The sequence below is a fragment of the Photinus pyralis genome, unplaced genomic scaffold (assembly GCF_008802855.1).
Source record: "Photinus pyralis isolate 1611_PpyrPB1 unplaced genomic scaffold, Ppyr1.3 Ppyr1.4_LG7, whole genome shotgun sequence".
NCBI lineage: Eukaryota > Metazoa > Arthropoda > Insecta > Coleoptera > Lampyridae > Photinus > Photinus pyralis.
In genome coordinates, this window is record NW_022170738.1 from 43534756 (window position 1) to 43540333 (window position 5578).

Consider the following 5578-nt stretch of genomic DNA (forward strand, 5'->3'; position numbering starts at 1 on the left):
TAGGGATTAAATTCAATAAAAACGTGTCGGCATTGGAAAAAATTTGTTTACAAGCGAATTGTCTATAAGATACAGTTGGCCCGGAACGGTCATTTTCAAATATTATTGTTTTTTTATGGAAAAATATAAAAAAGCAATCCCGAAGATTATCAATTGGCTATTACTAAGTAAAATTCATCCGATCTTTTTGAAAATCCGTATTTGGCGACTTCTTTTAATAACAAATCAATATGCCACACCCGATCACCGTACGTGTCATAGACATTGATTAATTAAATAAAGAAAAATTTGCTGTGACTAGCACACCACCCGCACACCTGCACGTTCTACCCAAAAGCTTTTCAGCCCTTTCTTTTTTGTCTAAAAATAAGCGTACCAAATTTAGTTCCAATCGGTTTAGCCGTTTAGCCGGAAATGAGAGTACAGACCGAGGTACAGACGGATCGATAGACCGACATCATCGAGATTTTGTTGATTCGGATTCCTGGTGCCTCAAAATGTGTATTTCCGTCAAAAAAAAGTGGGGGGGGGGTCATTTTTAGCCCAATTCAACACCTCCCTTACTGACGTGCGGGTGGTAAAAAACGATGCTTTATCTTTCAGTCTGGGTGACTCCCAGAGCGTTTTCAATTTTTATACAGATAGTGAAACCTTAAACCTAAAACAATCTTTTCCAACAAGTGTCCGGATGATTCTTGCAATTCGATGGACTATGGAATTTTTTTTGTAAAATCCAAAGAATTTTCTTAGTTAACAAATGGAATAATTTCCGAAATATAACTGTATAATAGGCGAATGGAAGTTCTTGGAAAAACGTACATTAAACAACGAGTTAAACAAATACGTCCAAATTCGATTAATAGTTCGCGAGGAATCAGGTTTTGACTTTGGAGTTTGTTTTCGAGACAACCAAAATTCATTTTACGGTTTGATTTGACCAAAATGAGTAATTTTTATTAATCCGAGTGCCAAGGCCCTTTTAAAGAGTTACCGTGCTTGTTATATTTCGGAAGTATGTTAGTTAACTAAAAACATCCCTCAGTCCGTAAATTTACAAGAATCATCGGGACAATTGTTGGAAAAGATTGTTTTAAGGTTCCACTATCTGTATAAAAATTGAGAACGCCTGAGAGTCACCCAGTTTGAAAGATACAACATCGTTTTTTTAACTTGGGTATTTAATTATGAAATGACTATAAAACCTACGGCCTACGGTGATCGGGTTTATTTCAAGTCCTCCTAAAAAAATTATGCATATAACGGTCACAATTTTAAAAAATCTTAAATAAAACGAAAAGCATAACAGAGAAATGTAATAAATGATCGACGTAGAATTTTTTTCGACATTTGAAAGTGCAAAAAAATAAAGCAGGTTTCATTTGAAAAAATTACCAAAGTCCTCGTGTGAGATCGAAGGGACTTCAGCGCTTCAGCGCATCTTTTTGTGTCGCAGATCAGTGTTTTGTTAGCCAGTGTTGACTCCACCATCAATAAGATCTTGTCGAAGGCTACCACATTCACTCTGTCGGTACCCACTTCCCACTTCCCGTGTACCCACAATTCGCGTTTGAAATTTTGACGCCACCATCAGTAAAATCTTGTCGGGGGCTATCATATTCCCTTTGTCGGTACCCACTTCCGATGTCCCGTTCGCAAATTTCCGTTCCCTATGCAAGATGGTGATCGGTTGCACGAACTCGTATAGGATATGGAAGCAGTGAATGTTTTTACATATCCTACCCGATTTCGTGATTTGCTAGCGGAATATAGCATATTTGATAAACAGTGTCAAGTTATAAAAGAAGTGAAGTGAAAAAGACGCAAAGAAAAATGTAGAACTACGAACAAAATTTAGACCCGAATTTTGCGAAGCAGATGCAGTTAACTGGAACAAAGATTATTCAAAAGTTACAAAATCAAACTGGATTGTCCAACGGAATTACCAAGATCCAAAAAAATCCTAAAATATTTCATACTTTTCATAATTTTTTGTCTGTATCCAAAATGCCCTTTATTACTTGGTTCCAATGTTTTGAAAATGCAAATGAGGATAGTGCAATGTTCACATTACACATAATTGATCACGAAATCGGATAGGATATGTTAATCATTCACTACTTCCATATCCTATACGAGTTTGTGCCACCGATCACCATCTTGTATAGGGAACGGAAATTTGCGTCCCGTTCACCCGCAATTCGAGTTTGACTCCAACATCAGTAAGATCTTATCGGGTGCTATCACATTCTCTTTGTCGGTATACAGTTCCGAACGACGTCATGTTCACTCGCAATTCGCATTTTAGTGGATTTCGTTAAAAACCCGGCACAAAATAGTACTTAATTTTTGGGTACTTCTCGTAGCTCGAGACACGACACGAGAAAGAGAGACCGCGATCCGCTCTAAAAAACTTTTTGGCGCCCAAAGTCGACTATCACTCGAAGCGCGCCGTGCAAAAGGTGGTTCATTTCGACCCCTAGGAAAAAAACAAAATTCCACCACGCACGCGTTGACAAGATCTTTGCGACGACACCAATTTGAAAACAATCGGAGAAAAACTGTGGAAGAAGATAGAAAAAACTGAAAAATCTGCAGGTTAGTTAGTATAACACACTCGGGGATGGCGCCCAGATGTCGCCGACCTCACATCTTGTAGCCCCGTCCTTAAAGTTGTTAATTACATGGCCGCGATAGGTAGATGTACACTCCTCGTCTTTTTACAAGCGTTCTTCTACGGGCTCCCATTTACTGCCAGCCAGCCAGCCAAAGTGAGATTAAAAGGTACCTTTTTTTATACGTACGTCAAAAGACATTTCACTGATCATATTCAAACAGGGAAGTATCGTTTTATTGGTAGGAGCAGAGAAGCTCCTTTCCACTTCTCTGCCTCTTTTGATTTCCATATCTGTGTTGACTAGCCGTTTATATACAAGCAATTCTTGCATACTAATAAAAAAAATTAGTGTTTACCACGGACGAGTGAGATCCGCTGATGACATGTCAGAATATTCGTACTCGGCGCCTAAATGCGCCTCGTGTAAAACTTCCGACTTGTTAGCGAAAACTCAATTCTCGTCCTTGGTAAACAATATACTAATTTATTTATTTTATTTTTTATGATAAATTTGCAAAAATGCACTAAAACCAACTTTTTCTACAACTGTCAAAAAAACCTGCCATTTTCTGACGAATTTCGAAACGCGAAGTACTAGATTTTTAAACGGTTAATTAATAAGTAAGGTTGCTCTTGACAACGTGCGCGAAATCGTCAACAGTGAAAAAAAGTATTTCGCGCACGTGACAAAGTTGAACTTAAACAGCAATTTTAATTAACAATCGGTTCAGTTGTAGAAAAAATATTGTATATAACGCTAGCGCGAAGTTATTTCGCGCATTTGGCTGGTATTTTAACTCGGCTTCGCCTCGTCAAAAATACCTTCAGTCTCAATGCGCGAAATTGAACTTCGCGCTCTTGTTATATAAATAACTATTTTAAGGTATGAAGTTAATAATAATAATAAAGCTTATTTAATGTTTTGTAGAACAGCCTACATACATAAGTCAATACAAGAGCAAAATAAAAATATTACAAATGTAAGAACAAACAAAATTATAACAACAATACTAATTGTTAAAGTTATTAAAATTGACTGTTAGTTTTAAAATACCCTGTAGAAGGGCGATCAAAATTTAAATCATTCTCATGTAGCACGTGACTGTTTTTTTTTGTGTAAATCATCCTGATACATAGTGAAGCAGAAAAAGTCATGTCTGCCAGCGAGATCCCGGTGACTTAAGATTGAGAGGGGCGGTCAAATAGGTCAAATTTTGATAAAACTGCCGATCTTCCGACTATATTTATCTCTGGCGCCTTTTATTTCGAATCTGACGCAAAAAGTTGATGAGACTTTTTTATACGGCTCATCAAGGCACATTTTTTTATATTTAACATTTTTGTCTATGAGGCTTACTTTCTGAGAAAAGTGCAAATTTAGAAAAATTATAAAATGAATAGTTTGATCTCGAGTTTGACTGCTCAATTTAAAATTTCTCAAAAACTAAGAAACTCACAAAAAAATTGTTTGAACTTTTTTGTAGAGTTTCTTGTGCCATATTAGCCAGTATATGCGAAAAAAAATTACAAACATTTTCTTTAAGCTGTTATGGCCTTTTTAAACTTTTAACACCCTCAAAAACCCTGAAGACGGTAACGGACCGAAACCAAAATAGGTCGTTTGCGATTCCCTATGCAATCCTATAAACGTTCCAAATTTCATCAAAATCCGTTTAGGCGTTTTTTAGTTATCGTGTTCACAAGAAACGAACCACATGCATTCAGTTAGAAAGGGCCGTAACAAAAAAAATGTTGTAATCATTTTTACACACACTAGCCAATGTGGCATACAAAACTCTACAAAAAAGTCAATTACAATTTTTTGTGAGTTTTTTGGTTTTTGAAAAGTTCTAAATTGAAAAGTTAAACTTTTTATTTTATAATTTTTTTTAATTTGCACTTTTCTCGAAAAGTAAGCACCATTGCGAAAAATGTTAAATACAAAAAAGATGTACCTTGATAAGCTGTACAAAAAAGTTTCATTCATTTTTTGCGTCGGATTCAAAATAAAGGCAGTTTTATTAAAATTTGACTTATTTGACCACCCCTCCCAACCTTAAGCCACGGAATCTCGCTGGCAGACATTACTTTTTCTACTTCACTATGTATCAGCATACTTTACACAAAAAATCAGCCATGTAGCGATAAGTCATTTTTTTCCGTAGCCAGCTCTCCGTCTAATATTGTTTGGAAGACTTTTTGAAATTCAGATCAACGGAGCCATAGATACAGAGCATTAAAGACAAGCAATCAAAAGTCAAAAATTTTGAAAAATCTTGAATGACTTGAAAAACTTTGATGCTGGGTATAGGGAAATGTGGTATCAGACACGTAGATTTTCATGTAGATTTCGAAAATATAATAAAATATAGGATAAAAGAACCAGTAGGTTGGATGATATTCAATGAAATTTATTTTTCTGTTATGCGCGATCGATTTCGGCCTAAATGGCCATCATCAGGCGTAGCTAAAATATTTCTAATTGTATAATGTAAATTTCAACTGATTTATAATTACCGTCATATAATAAAATTGGGATGAGAAGATGGATATTTTTACATTTGTTAATTGTTATAACCAGGGTTATAACAAGTACAACGAAGTGCGTCTGTAATTTGATTAAATAGACTGGTTCACTTTTATAAAAAACAGCGTTTTAACAGGTTCTAGGGGCATTTCAGACAACATTTGGTCAAATAGGCGTTTTTTACTAATTTGGACCTGCTGAACACGAATATCGATGTTGGCACCTCGAAATCTGAATAGGAAGTCCAGAATTCAAGATGGCGGCCAATTTCCGAAAATGTTGATATTTTCACTCATGCGACCGATTTTTTCGATCTAAAAACGGATTATAATGTTATTCCTGACGGAGGTATGGCACGATAATAATAGTGAACAAATGTTTAAACAATGATTTCATAGTAAACTTGCTACCCTATTTCTATTTAACTGGCACTTTCC